The sequence below is a fragment of the Spermophilus citellus genome (genome assembly GCF_964194105.1).
Source record: "Spermophilus citellus genome assembly, chromosome: 8".
Classification (NCBI taxonomy): Eukaryota; Metazoa; Chordata; class Mammalia; order Rodentia; family Sciuridae; genus Spermophilus; species Spermophilus citellus.
In genome coordinates, this window is record NC_138189.1 from 139,680,941 (window position 1) to 139,703,678 (window position 22,738).

Consider the following 22,738-nt stretch of genomic DNA (forward strand, 5'->3'; position numbering starts at 1 on the left):
AAGAAGGTTGGGAAAAAGAAAAAAAAAAAACGTAAGTTTCAAAGCCACAAGGGATAGAGTCAAAGCATGAAGTGAACCCCTGTTGTAACCTTAAGATTTTGCCCCTGGTACAGTGGCCCATGCCTGTAATCCCAACAATTTAGAGGTTTAGGCAGGAGGATTGTAGGTTCAAGGTCAACCTCAGCAACTTAGTGAGACCCTGTCTTAAAATAAAAATAAAAAGGGCTGCGGATGTAGCTCAGCAGTAAAGCAACCCTGGGTTCAATCCCTAGTACAAAAAAAAAAAAAAAAAAAAAAAAGAACCAAAACAACAACAAAAAATCAATAACCACCCCCACTTCAAAAAAATATAATTAAAATTAAGACTTTGGGGGTTGGGGTGTGGCTCAGTGGTAGAGCACTTGCCTGACTTTTGTGGTCCCTAGCACCACTAAACAAACAAACAAACAAATAAATAAAAGTATGGCTTCTGATTATTGGGATTCAGAAAATAATGCCCCAAAGTGCATGCTGTCCTAAGAAACAGCCTGAGACACACTCATACATTGCTGGTGGGACTGCAAGTTAGTGTAGCCAATCTGGAAAGCAGTATGGAGATTCCTTGGAAAACTGGGAATAGAACCACCATTTGACCCAGCTATTCCACTCCTCAGTCTATACCCAAAGGACTTAAAAACAGCATACTACAGGGACACATCACTGTTTATAGTAGCACAATGCACAATAGCTAAACTGTGGAACCAACCTAGATGCCCTTCAGTGGATGAATGCAGAAAGAAACTGTGGTACATACAGACAATGGACTATTATTCAGCAATAAAAGAGAATAAAATCATGGCACTTGCAGGTAAATGGATGGAGTTGGAGAATATAGTGCTAAGTAAAGTTAGCCAATCCCCAAAAACCAAATGATATAAGGAGGCTGATTCATATTGAGGTAAGGAGGAGGAGCATCAGAGGATTAGATGAACTCTAGCTAATGGAAAGGAGTGGAAGAGGAAGGGAGGGAGATGGGGGTAGAAAAGATGGTGGAATGAGATGGACATCATTACCCTAAGTACATGTATGAAGACACGAATTGTGTGAATATACTTTGTATGCAACCAGAGATATGAAAAATTGTGCTCCAAATGTGTAATATGCATTGTGATGCAGTCTACTTTCATATATAACAAATTGGAATAAAAAATAAATAAATTTATTTATTTATTTATTTTTTTTAAAGAGAGAGTGAGAGAGGAGAGAGAGAGAGAGAGAGAGAGAGAGAGAGAATTTTTAATATTTATTTTTTAGTTCTCGGCAGACACAACATCTTTGTTGGTATGTGGTGCTGAGGATCGAACCAGGGCCGCACGCATGCCAGGCGAGCGCGCTACCACTTGAGCCACATCCCCAGCCCAGAAATAAATAAATTTAAAAAAAAGAAAAGAAAAAGAACTGAGAAGATGCCCCCCCCCAAAAAAAAAAAAAGAAAAAAAAAGAAGAAGAAGAGAAAAGAAAAGAAACAGCCTGAGAATCAGGGACTCTCTGGAAATGGTTTTCTGTTGTCCAGGAACAAGGTCTCCCCACACTCCCCCAGTACAAAGAGGTGCTCTCTCCCATTTCCTTACCTGAGAAAATTTCCCAAAGAAATGCACTTGTCTTAAACTTCCTCCATAGGAATTTCGTAATAACCAGGAAATGTTAACCACCAAGAAAGACAGTCACTACCACACCTGGACAGACTTTTCATCTATTCTTCTGAGGACAGCTTGGAGTCATAACGTGGGGGACTTTGGCAACACAATAGATGTCCTTTTTTTTGCAGTGAGACTCCAGCCTGCACCTTCCTTTACCCTATTCCTCCTCCTTCCACCCTGTGAAAAAAGGTTTATAAATATACAACCCACATGGGTTGGTGGGTAATCACATTCCTGTGACTGTCCCTTGCAAATTAATCCATTTGTATACTTTATTCTTCTACTAGTTTGTCTGTTGTCAGTTTATGTCAGTTAACCTTCAGAGGGCAAAGGAGAAGTATTTCCTTTGCCTTTACATAATCCATGAACATGGGATATCTTTCCATTTATTTAAGTATTAAATTTAAGTATTTAAGTATTCCTTAATTGTTTCTTTCTTTCTTCCTTTCTCTTTCCTTCCTTCCTTTCTTTTTTTTCTCTCTTTCTCCCTCCCTCCGTCCCTTCCTCTCTTTCTTTCAAACCATGGGCCTTGTGCATAGCTCTACTAAGCTATATCTACAGCCAATATTCTTTAGTTTCTTTCAACAATATTTGGTTAAGTGGAAAGAATAATGACTTTGGAATCAGTCGTGTCTGGATTTGAATCCCAATTTCACCACACAGAAACTAAGTGATATTGGGAAAGTTACGAAGATTTTACCAAAATGCACTTTTTTCCTCTGATAAATGGAAGTCACTTTACCTATTTTACAACTTTCTTTTTTAACACTTGTTTAGGATTTTTTGGGTTCATGAAGTAATAAGCATAGCTCTAGTAATAAAGTATAATGCATTGTAGGTGTTCGATAACTATTAACCCTTTTTTTAAGAGAGAGTGAGAGAGGGAGAGAGAGAAAGAGAGAGAATTTTAATATTTATTTTTTAGTTATTGGCGGACACAACATCTTTGTTGGTATGTGGTGCTGAGAATCGAACCCGGGCCGCACGCATGCCAGGTGAGCGCGCTACCGCTTGAGCCACATCCCCAGCCCCCTATTAACCCTTTTGAAAAATTCCTCGGTGCTCTATGATCTTGTCACTGGAGTCCTAGGACACCTGCCTCTGAGGATCTAACAGATCAGATCTGACCACTTTGTCTCCAAAACTAAACAGGAATGGCAATGGGGCAGGGAAAGCATGAAAGGAGCTTTCATCAGTGTAGCTGCACTGGGAAGGTAAGGGATCCATGTCCTTAGGGTTGTCTTCCAGAGGCTGCCAATGACTTCGAGGTTTTGTAGAAATGGGAAGGAGGGCAAAGGCCAGGAGTCAGCACAGCTGGAGGATTTCCACAGCTGCCAGAGCAGGTGATCTTGATCAGGCATGATCTGATCTCTCCTGATCTCAGGATGGGTTGAGTGGGAACTTTTCAGCAATAAGAAAGTCGCTGTTGCCATCGGGGTAGCTTCCACTTGTCACAAAATGTTCATCTATCAGACCTGGTTTTCTTGGAATCCAAGATGACTCAGAGCAAAAGAGATGGATAAAAAATGAAGGCAGAGATGGCAAGTCCCCCACCCTCACCACCACCCGGTACTGGGGACTGAACACTGAGCTCCATTCCCATCCATTTTTGTGGGGGAAGATTACCAGGGATTGAACTCAGGGGCATTCAGCCACTTAACCACATCCCCAGCCTATTTTGTATTTTATTTAGGGACAGGGTCTCACTGAGTTGATAAGTTCATCACTAAATTGTTGAGGCTGGCTTTGAACTCTTGATCCTCTTGTCTCAGCCTCCTGAGCCACTGGGATTACAGGCCACCATGCTTAGCTCCCATCCATTTTTATTTTTTGAGACAGGATTTCACTGGCTTGCTTAGGGCCTCACTAATTTGCTGAGGCTGGACTGGAATTTGTAATCCTCCTGCCTCAGCTTCCCAAGTCACTGGGATTACAGGTGTGGGCCACTGTGCCAGGTTCCATGCCAAGTCTTTAATCCTGGTGTAGGTCACCCATCAGACATTTGCAAAAGAGTCTAACTCTTTGTTAAATCTTATGGCTAACTCCATGTGGTGGTGCATGGCTGTAATCCCAGGGATTTGGGAGGCTGAGACAGGAGAATTGCAAGCCTCTCAATTTAGTAAGACCCAGTTGCAAAATAAAATAAAAGGGCTGGGCATGTAGCTCAGTGGTGGAACACGCCTGTGTTCAACCCCTAGTACCAAGAAAAAAAAATCTCATGGTAAAAAAACTTAAAAAAAATTTTTTTGGGGGTACGGAGGACTGAACTCAAGGGCACTCCACCGCTGTGCCACATTCCCAGCCCTATTTTGTATTTTATTTAGAGACAGGGTCTCACTGAGTTGCTTAGCCATTGCTAAGGCTGGCCTTGAACTCTTGATTCTCCTGGCTGTCTCCCTCCACGATGGGATTACAGGCGTGTGCCCAGCTTCAGGGTAAACCTTTTGATGGATGTCATTATTTTCATTTTCATATGGATCTCTCTCTCTTTTTAAAAAAATTTTAAATTTTTTTTAAATTTTTTAGTTGTAGTTGGACACAACACCTTTATTTCACTTGCTTATTTTTGTATGTGGTGCTGAGGATCGAACCCAGGTCTTGCATGTGCAAGGCGAGCGCTCTACCGCTGAGCCACAACCCCAGCCCTCTCTTTTTTTTTTTTTTTAATTTATTTTTTAGTTGTAGATGGACAAAATATCTTTATTTACTTTTTTAATGTGGTGCTGAGGATGGAACCCAGTGCCTCTCATGTGTGAGGCAAGCCCTCTACTGCTGAGCTATAACCCCACCCTCTCACATGGATCTGTTTTTAAACAGCAAATTCCTTACCTGCTGGGTTTGGTGGTGCCTCAGCAATTTAATGAGGCCCTAAGCAACTTAGTGAGACCCGTCTCAAAATAAAAAATAAAAAGGCTGGGGATATGCCTCAGTGGTTAAGCACCCTGAGTTCAATCCTTGATCTGTAAATAAATAAATAAATAAATAAAAATGTAGGTACAGAAGCTGTTCAAGGTGATGCTCACCTGTGATCCCATCTGCTTGGATGACCAAGACAGGAGGATAGCAAGTTTGAGGCTGGCCTGGGCAATTTAGCTAGACCCTGTCTCAAAAAAAAAAAAAAAAAAAAAGAAAAAAAAAAAAAAAAAAAGAAAAAGAAAAGAAAAGAAAAGAAAAAAGAAAGCAAGCACTGGGGATATAGCAAGATGCCTTGGGTTCAATCTCCAGTATCAAAAATAAATAAATGGCAATTAAGTGGTTTTTAAACATTTAAATCAACTGGTATCCAGTAAAATTGACACTAAGAATTGGCATATGAATTTGGGAAAGTTATTTAAACAGGTAGGAGCTCAAGTTGGTTTTAGCAAGCCTTAGTTATGCATTTCTCTCTTCTTGTAGGCCTCTTGCCTCAGGCTTTTGAATTGATGGGATTATGGATATGGTACCCCCCCATCATTGATGACTTTTTGGGGTGTGTGTGTGTGTGTGTGGTGTGGTGCTGGAGATGGAACCCAGGGCCTCCGCACGCTAAGCAAACACACTACCCCTGAGCCACATTCTCAGTCCTCCTTTTGTCCTCTTGGGTAACAGCACCCTGACTGTCAGTAGGCACAGTATCACCAGTTAAGATGGGACAGTTTTGGACTTTGCTGGAAGGAGGGGCCATATGACTAAATTCTGGTTAAGAAGGCATATAGGAAGTGTTCTATGGTAGTTCTGAGACTTCCCCTTAAAAGAGAGAAGTGTACCATCTTTCTAATTCTCCAGAATCTTTCCTGGAATGTGGGCAAGCACACTGGAACTCTGGGAGCCGTTTTGAACCCTGAGAATGAAGATTACACTTCAAGATGATAGAGAACTCATTGGGCACGTCTGTGACCCCAGCAACTCCGGAGGCTAAGAGGATCGTGTGTCCAAAGCCAGCCTCATAACGTGGTGAGGCCCTAGGCAATTCAGCAAGACCCTGTGTCTAATCCTTGAATACTTTACAGGGTTGGTAAGCCTCCCCAGAGCTGCCTAACTCTGGTCAGCTTCAATATTTGAGAAAAGAATAATCTATTCTTAAAAAAAAACCACAGTGGAGGGCTGGAGATGTGGCTCAAGTGGGAGCATGCTCGCCTGGCATGTGCGGGGCGCTGGGTTCGATCCTCAGCACCACATAAAAGTAAAATAAAGATGTTGTGTCCACCTAAAATGAAAAAATAAATATTAAAAAAAACCACAGTGGAAGAGATAAGTTCTTTATATCCAGATGAATATAATCCTATATATATATATATATATATATATATATATATATATATATATCTGTGTACATACATGAAACATGTGATATAACATATATGTTACACACGTTATATAACATATATGTTACACAAATTATATAACAATAACCTACACATAATATATAGATTAGAGCAGATTGCATATAGTATATAGATTATATATTGTATATAGGTTATATATTTATTATAATATTAATATATCACATATGATATTTATTAAAGGAGATAGAGTGTATCATCTCAGGCAGGGTCTGGAACTCAACAGCTTCTGCATGGTAACACCAAGTAAGAGATGTAATGTAAAACATTTTTGGTACTAAAGATTGAATCCAGGGATGTTTAACCACTAAGCCAGCTTTATTTTGAACCTTGCTAAATTGCTGAGGCTGGCTTTGAACTTGCAATCCTCCTGCCTCAACCTCCTGAGGTGCTGAGATTGTAGGTGTCCACCACCACACCTGGAAGATTAATGTGATTTTGATCCTCTGAATATTTCCAGAGGGCATCATCTGTCTAGATCAAAATCAAAGAAAGTTACAATGCCATCGATCACATTATGACTATTATGATGTGAAGATGGGTTGATTAGTTAACTGAAAGAAAATCCATAATGGGTGGTGCCAAACATAAAGATTGCTATATGTTGTAGCTGCATTTCATTATCTTCTTAGAAATTCATCTAGAGTAGAAAGAGGTGTTCTAGCCACCATATCCTCAGGGAAGAATTCTCATGACTGCATTATTCCTTTTTGCTGTGAAGCTTTATTTTTATACACTTGCAAACTTAAAATCACTGGGGCAAAGGCAAAAGGTCCTGAGTCCAGAGCTGCAATATAGGAAGCTCCTTCATTCCTGATCATTTCCAGTTGCTGAATGAATAGCCCTTTCTACCAACGTGCCTCACAATCCAGTGGCCTATAAAATTGCCTCCATTTGTAAGTGCCCAGTTCTGAGGGTTTGTGTGCATGTGTGAGTGTGTGGTGGGTACTGAGGATTAAACCCAGGGGCACTAACCACTCAGCCACACCCCAAGCCCTTTTTAAATTTTGAGACAGGACCTGGTAAATTGCCACTGGCCTCAAACTTTCAATCCTCCTACGTCAGCCTCCTGAATTACTGGGGTTACACTTGTGCTGCATGTTCCTTCCCAGCTTGCACAGTTCTCATTTTTGACAAATATCTATACTCATGAAAAATATACATATTCATGGAATATGTGTATACTCAAATGTATGCTCATGTAAATATATGTATGCATATGTATGTACACACACATATACACACATACACTTGTGTAATTGCAATACAGAAAGGAGCATTCCTATCACCCTGAAAAGTTCCCTGGTGCTCCCAAGAAGTTTCTGACCCCAACCCTGGCCCTTGGCAACCATAGAATTCCTTTATCTCACTATGGGTTAGAGTTTTATGTAAATGGAATTTAGAATACAAACTCTTCCACATGATGCTTTCAATGCTATTACTCCATGCTATTACTGGGCCATATTCCATGTATCCTAGATTTTATTAGTTTGCCTATTGGACATTTGGATTTTTTATTTTTTATTTTTGGTGGTATTGGGGATTGAACCTAGGGCCTTGAGCATGTGGGGGTGTGCTCAGCCACTGAGCTACACCCCAGCCACTGGATATTTGGATTTGTTTAAGTTTTTGACTTTTTCATAGTGCTGTGAACCGCTGCCAGGCACAGGGCTCAAGCCTGTAATTCCAGAAACTTGGACGGCTGAAGCAGGAGGAGGGCAAGTTCGAGGCCAGCCTGGGCCACTTAGTGAGACCCTGTCTCAAACTAAAGAATAAAAAAAGTGTTGAAGGTGTAGCCCAGTGATAGCACCCCTGGTTGGTTTGTTTTTTAAACATAGGGTGTTTGATAAATACAGGCAGCTTCTTGCTTCTGGGACTCAATTTTCTGGACTCTCTTCAAACCACAGCCCTCTGTATACAAAGAAGCTGTGTTTCTCTACATCTCTAAGTTCCGGTTATACTTTCCTAAGGGTGTACTCTACATGGAGATTCAGCAAACCCCTGGTCTTTCCCAGAACACCTCTAAGATCTATGTATCAGCTGTTATGTGTTTTCCTTTGAAAATTGTATATTTGCCCTGATTTCATCTGCTCTGGGGCAGGACAGACAGAAACACCTCAACTGTAATTCTTAGCACGCTTACTATTTCTTTCCCCTCTCCCTATTTTGTGTGCTACCCCAGGAGCATTCTACCTCTGAGTTACATCTCCATCCCATGAAGTTACCCAGGCGACTGTCCTTGAACTTGAGACCCTCCTGCCTCAGCCTCCTGAGCTGCTGGGATTATAGGCCTGTGCTCCCATGACGGGCTTATTTGCCTTTTTGTTTAAGAATGATCCTTAGAGAATAAATTCTTGGACTGCAGGATACTTATTTTCCCACAAGATGAGGAGCTCCGTTTCATGGCCACTAACTCTGATTTCACATAGAAAGTATTGGGATTTTTTTTTTTGTGGTGGGGGGATATGTGGGATTCAACCCAGGGGTGCTTAACCACTAAGCTACATCCCCAGCCCTTTTTAAAAAATATGTTATTTAGAGACAGGGTCTCATTGAGTTGCTTAGAGCCTCACTAAGTTGCTGAGGCTGGGTTTGAACTCTCAACCCTCCTCCCTGAGCCTCCTGAGTGTCTGGGTTTACAGGCATGTACCGCTGCACCCAGCAGTGTTGGGACCTGTAAGTGTGCATCTGTACAAACATTCATTTCAAGCACCCACCATATTCCAGGCACAGTGCTAGGTGCTGGGGAAACAACCATGCTCAAGACAGGCAAGGGTGCCTCGTGGCACTTGCCTTCTAGTTGAGGAGGAGAGACAGATGATAGAGCCAACAGGGGGACTGAACAGTGTGGCTGGTGAGATGAAGGAAGTAAGTAGGGTGACACGGTGGTGAGTGAGTGGCGCTTGAACTGAGGCTCAAGGGTCAATGAGCTCTGCTGGATGAAGAGGCAGGTCAGGGAAGTACCAGGTCGATGACCTTGAGGTGGGAAAGCGTGTGTTGACATTGAAGGACAGAAGGTTAGACCATATGACAGAAGCCAGATCCCAGTTGTCATATAAGGAGTCTGAATTTTTCTCTAAGCAATGGAAGCCATTAGAGGGTGAGCAGCAAAGGAATGGCAATGTCTGATTTATGTTCTTAAATATAAAACATATTTAAAAACACAAAATATAAAATAGGACATTTGGCTTCTGGGTGGAGAGAGGCTATAAGGGGGTGTGGTGGGAATGGAATTGGACTCTGCTGCCTCCCCATGTCCCCTTTGCTGAAGATGGCGGGCCAGGCAATCAGCAGAAGCAGGAGACCTGCCTTCCACCTCCCTCTCCATAACCCTAGGAATCATTCCTTCCTGGATCCTGGAGGAAAAACGCTGTGTGTGTGTGTGTGTGTGTGTGTGTGTGTGTGTGTGTGTGTGTGTAAAGATGGCTTGGGGGCCACAGGAAATCTTGGGCCTCTGGGCCCCAAAGGTAGAGCAAGGTCTTTTCTAAGCTCCTTTTGCAGACTCTGACTGTGGTTCCTAGGTTATTAGAAGGTCCCAGTTTGTGGGTGATAATTCAGTGATCCAGTGGCAGGACCTGAGCCACCAAGCTACATGGTGTCTAATATGAGCAGAGGTTCATGAAAATAACACCGAATAATAAAATGTGAGCGAAATACCAGATGAAATTACAAAAGCAAACAAACAAAGCAAAAAATACAGCAAGCAGCAAGAAGAGGACCTCTAAGCTTTTTAAACTAGAAAAATGGCTCATGGGAACTTGAAAAGCCCAGGTGTCCTAGAAGATTTGATAGATTATTCTCTTGTCTCAAACACAGTTTGATGTATAAATGGACTTAAATATAAACAAATTTTCTTTTCTGCAGCGAACCTGTGGCAGGATGAATGAAGTGTTCAGGTTGAGGGTATCATTTATTCTTGTGTCTCTAATGTATACCTGACTTTTTATCTAACTTGTGACATGATATACTATTTCATACATCTCAAAATAAATAAGGATAGATGTAATATTATAAGAAACCCATGTTTCTTAGAGTATTGAACATCAAAGTGGAATATTAGCCATGTTATCTTTACTCTCTTTTTTAATTTAAAAAGAGTAGATGGTGAGTTGATTTGTTCATCATAAGCTATAGAAGGAATCTTATCTATGGTGTGTAGAACTACCTATCTGTATATATCTATGCCTACATCTCTATCTATGTATATATTTGTTTGTCTTTCCCGAAATGGGGTTTTTAAAAATTATGGTAAAATAAAAACATAATATAAACTGAGCGTGGTGGTGCACGCTTGTAATCTCAGTGGCTCAAGAGGCTGAGGCAGGAGGATCAGAAGTACAAAGACAGCCTCAGCAAAAGCAAGGCGTTAAGCGAGACCCTGTCCCTAAATAAAATACAAAATAGGGCTGGGGATGTGGTTCAGTGATTGAGTGCCCCTGAGTTCTATCCCTGGTACCCCACCCCCCAAGTAAATACACATAATATAAAATTTATCTTTTCAGCTGAGTGTAGTGGTGCACACCTATAATCCCAGACAGGTGGAGGATCACAAGTTTCTAAGCCAGCGTGGACAACTTAGTGAGACCCTGTTTCAAAATCAAAAGTGCTAGAAAAGATAGCTCACTGGTAAAAAGACCCTGGGTTCAATCTCCAGTACAAATGAGTGAGGGTGGGGGAGAGAGAGAGAAAGAGAGAGTGAGAAGAAATCATGAAGAAAATATTTGAAAACCTATATCCTACAAAGGACTAGCATGTAGACTCTAAAAGAACTCTTTAAACTCAATAGTAAAAAAGCAAACAATTAATTAGAACATGGGAAAAAGACATGAAGGGACATTTTACCAAAGACGATATACAGTTGTCAAATTGTCAAATAAGCACATGAAAACATGCTCTGCAGCATTAGCTACTAGGAAAATGCAAATTAGAGTCACAATGAGCTTTCATTATATTTCTATCAGAATGGCTAACATTAAAAATCTACCCACTATGGAAAATTGTGCTTCTGGAGATTGAACCTCGGGCCACTCCACTACCAAACTACATCCTGGGTCCTGTTTTCATTCTTACTATTTGGAGACAGGATCTCATTAAGTTGCCCAAGTTGAACTTGCCATCTTCCTTCCTCAGTGTCCTGAGTTGCTAGGATTACAGCCATGTGCTACTGTGTGTGGCTTGTTTCTTCAAAAACTAAACATGCAACTACTGTACCACTCAATAATTGTACTCCTGGGCTTTGACCCTGAGGAAATGAAGTCTCGGGTACAAAAACCTGTACATTAATGTTAATAGCTACTTTATTAGTACTAGTTCAGTTTCACCCAGATGTTCTCCAACAGGTAAATAGTTCAACAAGAGTTGCTAGATGCATTCTATGGAATGCTACTTGGCAATAAAAAGAGATTCTTATGCCTTTTAACTGGATTCATGTCCAGAAAGTTAAGCTCTAAGAACCAACATACTGTATGATTGTACATTGTGTAACATTCTGTGCTGAAAAAAAAATAAAACTGTAAAAATGGAGAACAGATTAGTGGTTGCCAAGGGTTCAGGAGGGGGTGAAGGTGGGAGGGAAGTAGATGTGGCTATAAATGACTCTATTAGGGATTCTTGTAGTGACAAAGCTTTTTTTTTTTTTTGTACTGGGGATAGAACCCAGGGGTGTTCTATTACAGAGTTACATTCCCAGACCTTTTCTATTTTTTATTTTGAGACAGAGTCTCCCTAAATGACTCCAACTGACCTCAAACTTACAATCCTCCTGCCTGGGGCTCCCAAGGTGGGATTCTAGGTGGGCACGTCCATCCCCAGAGTGACAAAGCTGTTCTGTATCCTGACCATAGATAGCATTGTCAACACCCTGGTCATGCTATTGCGATATATTTTTGCAAGAAATCACCACGGGGAAGACTGGGTAAAAGGTACACAGGATTTTTTTTTTTAAATAAACCCACAATTATCTCAAAATAAAAAGCTCAATTAAAAAAAAAAAAAAGGACCAAATCTGCCTGATTTGTTCTCTGGCTCCCTTTCTTGGCATTTGCTTTCAACCGTTAGGGAGACTTTGTACTTGTTCCCTCAGCCCCAGGAAGGGTGTCATTTCACCAGAAAGTGCTTCTGATGACGCTTCTAAGTGTGTCAAAGGGCTGCTCTTTGGCAGCCTGCAAGGGAACAGTGCTCACATTTCCTTAGCAGATTTCCGTGAGTCTCAGGGGTTGAAGTTAGTCACAGGGCCATGGGTGGATTCCACATGAACTCCCACGGGAGAACCCAGGAGGAGAGAAATTCAGAGTTCTCTATTTTGTCCCCTAGAGCTTAGGAGGTAGCACACAGAGCTTGTGCTCAGACCCTAAGCTGGAGCCAGTAAAGGGTTGGAGAGGGGGGTGGTGAAGAAAGGCTAAACATTCCTGACTTTGGAGTCTGTTTGTCGATGGAGACATCAGGGCAGGGCAGATCTGTGTGGCTGGGCTGTCTCTGACACCCTCTGGCTGTCTGACCTTTGCAGGACTCACTTTACCTGTCGGGCTGGGGATGTAGCTCAGTTGGTAGAGTGCTTGCCTCACGTGCCCAGGCCCTGGGTTCAATCCCCAGCACCACAAAAAAACAGACTGATCCTTAACTTCCTCATCTGAAAAGTGGGGCAAACAGTGCCCTGTTGCCGAGAGAATGAGATCGCAAGTGAAAAGTGCTTCCACAAAATAAAATAATGGCCCTCAGCGAACACGAATCCCTTTTCTCTTTTGCTCACTGATGTTTTCTAGTTTGAGAGGCTGTCTCTTGGCCGCCCTGTTCAGTCCCCATGAATTTGGCCATAATTTCTTCTGGAACAAAAAGTAGCTCTAAAACTCATTTGAATAACTTGGAGTTTAGAGAAACATGGGCTTAAGTGGACCGTGCCTTAGAACATAGCTGATAACCATCTCACAATTCATGTTTATTATTTTCATAGTTTGGGAGAACCTGTTCCAGCCTCTCAGAACATGTGCGGCCGGGGAGGAAAGTTCAGGGCTTAAGGCTGAAAAGACCCAGGGTGGGAAAGAGGCTGCTAGGTACCAGCCCTGGCTTAGGGGGCAGGACTGCCGACCTCAGGTTTCCCATTAGGGGACCTTAGAGGGAAAAACAGAAGGATTGCCGTTGAGGATTAAGGGAGATCTAACTTGGGAAGTGATAAACACTAACATTTATTGAGCATTTATTATGCACCAAGCACTATTCTGATTCACTCAATTGCATATCCAGAGTCCTATAAGATAGGCACAATCACCATCATTTTGTGGATTCAAAACTCAACGCCAAGAGTTTGTTATGTGCTCTAGCTATACAGCTAAACCTGGCGTGGTGGTGACATGCACCTGTAATCCCAGTTACTAAGGAGGCTGAAGCAGGAAAATCACCAGATCGAAGCCAATCTGGGCAATTAGCAAAAGCTTGTCTCAAAAAAAAAAAAAAAAAAAAAAAAGGACTGGGGAGAGAGCTCAGTGGAAGAGTACTCTTGAGTCAAATCCAGTACAACTAAGAAGAAAAGAAAAGATTATAGTTAGTTAAGTGGAAGAGTCTGGATTTAAATGTAAAATAGCTATGCCATTAGCCACCAAATTCTGTGGTCTCCTGGGTACTTAGCAGGCAATAAGTAAATATCAGCTTCCTATCCTTTCTAGGTAGGAGAGGCTTGTTGAACTGGAAGACATTCTCTTTTTTTAATATTTACTTTCTAGAAGTAGTTGGACATAATACCTTTATTTATTTATTTATTTATTTTTATGTGGTGCTGAGGATAGAACCCAGGGCCTCGCCTGTGCTAAACGAGTGCTCTACTGCTGAGCCACAATCCCAGCCCCTGGAAGACATTTTCAAGTGAGGGAAAGTAGTGTCTCTCCACATCAGAAGAAATGAATCCATAAAACAGCTAATTAATGAGCGTAATTTCTTTTGAATTTAACAATGCAATAAAAATCCCAGGAACATGGTAGAACTTTCTAGCTAGAACATAATGAAACATGTACCATTTTTTTTTTTTGACAAGGCAAACAAGCATAGCAAGATTTATTTATCTAAGAAAGTGATAGAGGACAGGCCCCTCCAGAGAGGAGGGTTCTTTTGGAGCCGAAAAGCCTAGGGAAGTAGTACAAAGTGCCTTTTTTTTTTTCTTTCTTTTTTTTTTCCGGGTATCAGGAATTGAACTCAGGGGTACTTGAACACGGATCCACACCCCCAGCCCTTTTTTGTATTTTTTTTAGAAGCAGGGTCTCACTGAGCTGCTTGGTGCCTCGCCCTTGCTGAGGCTGGCTTTGAACTCACGATCCTCCTGCCTCAGCCTCCTGGCATTACAGGCAAGTGTCCCCATGCCCAGCTGCAACTTGCCTTTTTTACAGGCCTCAGAACTGCTCTTTTATTAATCCTTGTCTTTCCTTTCTTTCCTGTACATATGCACTTGGACTGATTAACATCAATAAGGGAACCAATTTTTGACGTTGTGAAAGAAATGTGTTCATCTCCAATGATGATTTCAAGCTCCCGACGGCCAACCAATCAGGAGGAGGCCTCCAAGCATCATCCTCTTTGCTAATTTCACTGTCATCAATTATTCTCTTCAATGCCTCCATCACACTTTAGGTACATAGGCCTCTTTTCTGATCATGACATCATTTTTGGTAATTGCTGTTTTTGGTGTACCTCGATTTACTGTAGGGTCAGACCTCAAACTCCAAGAGCTTGTGGCCGAACTTGCCTTTGTTGTGATTTATTTATTTATTTATTTATTTATTTATTTATTTATTTATTTATTCTTGTAGTGCTGGGGATCAAACCCAGGGCGTTGTGCACGCCAGGCAAGCCCTACCAACTGAGCTATATCCCCAGCCCATCGAACTAGCCTTTGTGACCTGCATAGTAACGTAGATAAAAGTCACTCTCCATGCCTTGCAATACTGAACTCACATATCTTAATTTTATGGAAAATCTTTGAACATAAGGAGTGGAGAAGGAACAGTCATAAAAAACAGAAAAGGTAAAGCCATCACAGGATGGGGAATTCACATTTATTGAGTTGGTGTTATGATCCATGCTGGATCATATACCAATCTGTTGTTTTGAAATTTTCATAGCATTCCTGAGAGTTAGAGATGATAGAGGTCTATGGTCTCTTCCCCCAACTCTCCCATTGGGCTACAAGTTTTGTTCCCCTTTAATATGCACAAACTGGAGTCGCAAGGAGACCTCACTGGGGAGTCATACAAGGGGCTGTTGATTTGTTTTTACATTTTTTCCTGTGCTGGGGTTGGAACCCAGGATCTCAGGCATGCTAGGCAAGGTGCTTTGCCACTGAGCTACACAGCCCAGCATCAGAGGTTTATTTAGATGAGCAATCGTATTCATCAGATTTCTGTAACTATGACAAAATGCCTGAGACCATCAACTTAAAAGGAGGCAGCAAGGCTTATTTTGGTTCATAGTTTTAGAAATTTCAGTCCATGGCCACTCGGCCTTGTGGCTCTGGTCTGTGGTGGCATAGTACATCATGTTGTTGAGGACGCCTGTTTGCCTCATGGCTGCCAGGGAACAGAGATAGGAAGGGGCCAGGGTCCCAGTATTCCTCCCACCAGGCCCCACTTCCTATAGGTTCCATGTCCTCTCAATAGCACCATGAGCTGGGACTAAGCCTTCAACACACAAAGGGGGTGTTCAAGATCCAAATTCTAACTGACACCAAGGAGGCTTCTGGCAGAGTTCTTCTCAAGGTTAAAAAGAGTTCAGGCACCCAGGATTGATCTAGGCCTTTGCTTGAAGATCAAATGAGAGAGATATTTGCTTTTTATTATTATTTCAACTCCAAAGATTCCATGTTGAGCTCTAGAGAACAAAGACTAGAAGAACTGAAATCTGTGACTGGAACTGTCCCATCATGTGGGATTAGACAGGTGGGATTCAGGCCCGCCCCAGGGGGGCCCCAGCTGCTCACTGCAGCAGGGAGCCAGCACTGAAGAAATGTGGGGTGCGAGGAGTCCTTGTGCTCAGGGAAGACATATAGTGGGCCTCCCAGAACCTGGGAGAGTGGGGTAGAGTCAAATGAATATATATATATATATATATATATTTTTTTTTTGTACTGGGGATTGAACTCAGGGGCGCTCAACCACTAAGGCACATCCCCAGCCCTTTTTTTGTATTTTATTTAGAGACAGGGTGTCACTGAGTTCCTTAGCACCTCACTTTTGCTGAGGCTGGCTTTGAACTTGAGATCCTCCTATTTCAGCCTCCTGAGCTGCTGGGATTACAGGTGTGAGCCACTGCGCCCCCGGAGAAATGAATAGTTTTGACATTAATATATGGTTCCCATTTCTATTCCTGGGTTGGTGTGATACACTTTCAGAATAGCTCTTATCTCTAGAAATGTGATGTGTGGCCTCTTAATCTAATGGAAGAGACATCAAAATGATGTTAATTAAACAGTCACAAAAAGAGTGTGACTTCAAGGTGTGAGAAGGAAGGAGAAGTACCAGGTATCCTGCTGGTATAGAAAGCTGAATCTGTTCTGGCTCAGGAGTGAGAGAATAATAAGGAAAGGTTTTCCTGGGAAAGTAATGTTTACTTTGTTGGTGGGGATTGCAGAAAGCCGGAAGCAGATGTTTTCCCCCCTTTCTTTTCTTTTTCTTTTGGTACCAGAGATTGAACCCAAGGGCGTTTAACAACTTAGCTATATCCCCAGCCCTTTTTATTTATTTATTTTTTAATTTCCAGACAGGGTCTCTCTAAGTTGTGAAGGGCCTCTCTTAGTTGTGGAGCCTGACCTTGAATTTTTGGTCCTCCTGCCTCAGCCTCCCAAATCATTGGGTTTACAGGTGTGTGCCACCATGCCCAACCTGAAGCACATTTAATCAGGCCAAATAAATGACAAACTGAAGGAGGGGGAGTAGAACAAGACTCATGGAGGCTGCTTCTCTGAGAGCGGAAGTGAGTGCCTGCAGGTACCTCCTGCATAGTTGGTGAGCTGTTTTTCAAGGCCTGTGGGCAGAGGATGTCCACATGTGGGTTCTAATTATGTCTCAGACTCCAAGGTTGTATGATTTTAAGCAGATTTCATGTGCTTCCATTTTCTACCTCTCCTGGAGAACAGAGGGTGGAGCGGAGCCTGCCAGTTGATCTCCACAATGCAGATCTAAGAGCAGATTTTAAGAACAAATTTCGTCTTTTAACTTCTTAACTCCTGACAAGTGCTCACCCTTTCCTGTTGACGCTCCGGGTGGACCTTGGGAGAAGAGATTTTATTTTGCTGTGGTGCGAGGTCTCATTGTTTTATTGAACACATGCTATCATTTATTTACTCAACAGCTAGGGCAGGGGCTGAGCTTTTAAAGGAGAGTAAGATCCGTCACTGCTCCCTGTTCCCTCAGTCCACTGCCCATTTAGAACACGAAAAATGTAACTGAGTAATTTCAATACAGTGACAGAGCATTGCTAGAGAGATTTAGAAGGTGTTAAGAGAAAAAGCAAGGTCATCTGACATATATATATATATATAAGAGAAGCAGAGTGGGTTATACATGGAGATAGATATGTAAATAGGTGGGTAGACCACTGTGGCTGTTTAATACATGGATGTGGCTGAATGTTTCTTTTTTAGGCAGGGGAGGGGGTTACTCAACCACTGAGCCACATCCCCAGCCCTATTTTTGTATTTTATTTAGGGTCTCACAGAGTTGCTTAGCACCAGGCTTTGGCTGAGGCTGACTTTGCAATCCTCCTGCCTCAGCCTCCCAAGCCACTTATATGCCTGTGCTATTGTGCCTGGCTAGATTTGGCTGAATGGATGAAGGGTGTTGCTTTTATTCTAAATTCAGATAGCTAGATGGCTGATTCCATGATGCTTATTTTGTTCTTTTATGTCATAAAAGCAGAAATTACTAAAGACTGTAATTGTTATGACTCTAAGTACAGGTAATGTACTCATTCTAAGTACAGGGACGTAGTCCAGGTAAACATGACCTGAGTGAGTGTGTACAGGGATTGTGTCCAATGTGTGTATAGTACACACTCACTCAGGTCATGTTTACTTGTACTACCTCCCCACTAATTTTTCATCAGGTGATTTTTTTTCTACCACTAATCTTTCCTCCTGGAGACTAGAAAGACTGCTCTTGGCCCATTTTCATCTTCTTGTATTAAATCTTCGAAAGGAATGAGTTCAATGTATATAACACAAGAGACAGATAGAAGACTGATCCTGGGGTAGAGAAATTCATAAGAGTTTGCTCCCCCACGATGGAAGTGCTCAAGGGGTGTGCTGTGAATTCAAGAAGTGATGCAGTGATTACTGAGCTGTGGAGATAGCAAAGGCCAGGGCTGGGAGTCAGTCTCTCTCTCTCTCTCTCTCTCTCTCTCTCTCTCTCTCTCTCTCTTTTAAATTTGCACTGAACACTTGCTATAGTAAAAAATGGGATTGGAAGCCCTAAGTGCAAATCATCCACTGCAGAAGAAAAATGCTACTTTTATGCTGCCCATTAAAACATTTGCCCGCTCCATATGCTCCTGCTCTTAGCAGGGAAAGAGGATTTGCCCAATGAAAACCGAGAGCGCATTTCTGAAAAATTGTTTTCCATAAATCTTGCAAATTACTCCGCTCAAATATTCTAGGTTGGAGCCAGACCGACCTCTGGGGAGCGATCATCAAGGAAATAACCATGAACGGCGATCAGACCTTGTGCTGAGCTGACTGGCAACCCCAGCCCGTGACCTTTCTTCGAGGCAGGCATTCCCGTGGCCGCCTGAGTTGCCAGGAGCGCTGTAATGAATGGGGCACCCGAGAAGGGCTCTCTGTGAGCTGCTAACTGCTCCTCCTGGATTCCAACCACGGCCACCGGCCACCGTGTCAAGTTGCCATCACGGCTTGCTGACTGACACCCCAGGAGCGCTCTGCACTGTCCTTTATTTCCCCCACGATGGCCCCACTGGAGGGAGAGAATCAGGTGACTGGGTAATACCTGCAGTTTGAACTGTGGGCTGGGACCTACCCCTCCAAGTGGTGCAGGTGAGCCCTGCTCAAAGAGGCCACTGGGGAGGCAGGAGGAACCAGCAATCCAGCCCCTGCCACTTAACCGTCGTGTTTCTTTGCACACATCAGAAGCCGACCAATATGACTCGGGAATTCTTTTTTATTTTTCTTGGTTTGATTCAGGGGGTTGAATCCGGGGATGCTCTACCCCCGAGCTATATCCCCAGCCCTTTTATTTTGGACACAGGATTCTCCTGAATTGCTGAAGCTGGCCTTAAACTTGCCATCTTTCTGTCTCAGCCTCCAGAGTTGCTGGGATTACAGACATGTGCCACTGTGCCTGCCTCCAGATTTTATTTTTTATTTTTTAGTTGTTGGTGAACCTTTATTTATTTATATGTGGTGCTGAGAATCAAACCCAGTGCCTCACACAGGCTAGGCAAGCGCTCTTCCACTGAGCTACAACCCCAGCCCCAGAAATTTTAACCACATACCACTTCCTAAACTAATAGTTTACTGGGTTTTCAAATCCTGGAAACTGGCTAGATCATATACTAGCTAGTAGTCATTGAAGTCTTAGGACAATATTAAAGTTAGAACAAATCTTTTAAACCCCACATAAAATGTCATGTTAGGATATTGTCTGAGCTTGGTGTTTGCTGGAGAAAAATCATTCACTTCAGGACACCTTCAGTATGAGGGCCTGTCAGTAATAGATGCAATGGTTTATTTAAAGTGTCGGCGTTGCAGTTAATTTCGGGTTCACCCACAGGGCCTGACTGTTAACAGGTGAATTATGAGGATTCAGTACTATAAGCAACATCACCTGGTGGTCAGGAGATGCTAATGTCTCTTCAGGGAAACCATGGAGTTCTGGTTCACCTGCTTAAAGGTTTCCAGGTAACTGTTGTTTCATATCAGCTCACACGATTCTGCAGAACCTGTCTTCTCCCACGGATGCTGTGTCCTTGGAAACATGGGTTTTAGGAGCAGAGCTGTGGCCTCAGCCCTTTGCGGCCAAGGGGACTTTAGCGTATCAGCTTCTGAGCTTCCACTGCTCATCTGTGCAGTGTTTCTTCCCGTGGTTGGTAGAATTTAATAGAACAGGTAAAGCATCTAACAAGGAGCCTGAACATCATAGTTTCTCTCTCTCTCTCTCTCTTTTTTTTTTCCTGTCATGGTACTGGGAATTGAACCCAGGGATACTCTACCACTGAGCCACATCCCCAACCCTTTTTATTTTTTATTTTGAGATGGGATCTTGCTGAGTTGCTGAGGCTGGACTTGAACTTGCAATCCTCCTGCCTCAGGCTCCTGAGCGGCTAGGATCACAGAGGTGTGTCACTGCACCTGGCTCATCATAGGTTCTCCATAAATACTAGTCCCTCAATCCCAATCTTGATGTCATAATGATTTCCATTTTTGTTTCCTGGGCTGCCTTAACAAAGGACCACAAACCAGGCGGCTTACAACAACAGAGATGTCCTCTCTCACTGCGCTGGAGGCTACAAGAAGTCCTGCTTCCACGGAAGTGTCAGGGGGAGGAGCCGCCCTGGCCTCTCTGCCTGTCCAGCCTCAGGTGGTCCTTGGCTGTGGAGTGGAGTCTGTCTTCCTTCTGTGCATTCACATGGTGTTCCCTTACTTTTCTAAAGTTGACTTTAGTTTTAAAAATTCTGGGATGTATTTGGTAAAAATTTCAAAATGATTGCAAGTCTCTTGAATAAAAATAATAACGATTCCTCGATTTTTTTTCTGTATAATTCTGTTTGGAGCATATTTCAAAATCTCAAGAAGTTCTACGCTCTCAAATAAAACACAGCTTGGCACAACACATGTGCCAGCCTTAAGGGCTGCTTCTGGGGCTGGGGACGTAGCTCAGTTGGTAGAGTGCTTGCCTCACATGCTCAAGGCCCTGGGTTCAATCCCCAGCACCAAAAAAAAAAAAAAAAAAAAAAAAAGGCAGGGGGAGGGGAGGGGAGGGGAGGGGAGGGGAGGGGAGGGGAGGGGAGGGGAGGGGAGGGGAGGGGAGGGGAGGGGAGGGGAGGGGAGGGGAGGGGAGGGGAGGGGAGGGGAGGGGAGGGGACTGCTTTTGAAAATGCAGGGACACTGGATGTGAGGGTGATCTGGCTGTGACATCTGTCACCCTATTGATATCCAGGCTTGGAAAAGCAACAACACCAGTTTAAAATAGATTCCTGCCAGGTGGAGTGGCACATGTCTATAATTCTAGCAACTCAGGAGGGTGAGGCAGGAGGATCATAACTCTCAGGCCAGCCTCAGCAACATAGTGAGACCCTTTCTCAAAAATGAAAAGGGCTGGGGATGTGGCTCAGTGGATAAGTGCCTCTGGGTTTGATACTCAGTACAAAAAAAAAAAAAAAAAAAAAAAAGGATTCCTCAACTATGCTTTTGTCACCATTTTAGCAAATTATTTAAAAACTTTTAAAATTTACTGTTTTACAGAATATACGTTCCTTTTCAATGCCTTTTTTTTTTTTTTTTTGGAATTGGGGATTGAACTCAGGGGCACTCAACCACTGAGCCACACTCCCAGCCCTATTTTGTATTTTATTTAGAGACAGGGTCTCACTGAGTTGTTTAGTGCCTCGATAAATTGCTGAGGCTGGCTGTAAACTCAAGATCCTCCTGTCTCAGCCTCCCTAGCTGCTGGGATTCCAGGCATGCACCATGGTGCTGGGCTCTTCAATGCCATTTTAAAGTTATTGTTCATTTAATTTCCAACTGACTTGAGAAAAGGACTTTATGAGAGTCCTTTCTGTTTTGATTTCTACTATTTGAAAGATTACTAAAAGTTTTACAAACAATGGGACCTGAAAAACTAACACTAATTCATAAGTTATGTATTAATACAAATTATTAGGTTATGTTTTTAGTAAATAGAGGAAGTTTTGAGATGAGGTAAAATGTATCCATTCATGTAAATTGAATACTTCACGGGGAGGAAAAAAAAACCTGATGAGATTCTGATGAAAAAAGAAAAGGAACTAAGTACAGTTTGAAAGGTCATTGAGAATATTTCGAAACAATTCACACGTCACTAATCGAATACCAAGATGGTTTAAACGACCTTATGGACAGCTCTGTAACACATTGATTTGTGTGATGCTTCAGGGGCCAGCCGTTCTCCATCTTTAACACTATCTTCACTGTTAGCTTTATTTAAATACAATCGATTATGTAATATACACAGTACTATTCATGGAAGATAGAGACCTTTGTATTTATAAACTCAAATCTTCTGCTCTTAAAGCACTTGACTTTGTGCCTTTTGTGTTAGGTGGCAGGAACATGGCTTCTGTGCTTACAGGTAAGAAAATGAGAGCCTGGTCATTCACTTACAGATAGGAGAACACAAAAAATATACTTTCATATTCAATTGATTGAAGTATTATTCATAGTTAACCCATCCTGGCCCCTGGTCTTTTTTTGGTACTGAGGATGGAACCCAGGGCCTTACACATGCTAGGTAAGTGCTCTACCAGTGAACTACATCCCCAGCCCTGGTTGGTTGCTATCTCTTAGGGAAAGCAATTTGGCAATATCCATCAAAAACTGTCATGCAGCCTGCCTGTGGTGCACACCTGCCCCAGTGGATCCAGAGGCTGAGGCGGGAGGATCTTGAGTTCAAAGCCAGCCTCAGCAACTGTGAAGCACTAAGCAACTCATTGAGACCCTGTTTCTAAATAAAATATGAAATAAGCTAGGGATATGGCTCAGTGGTCAAGTGC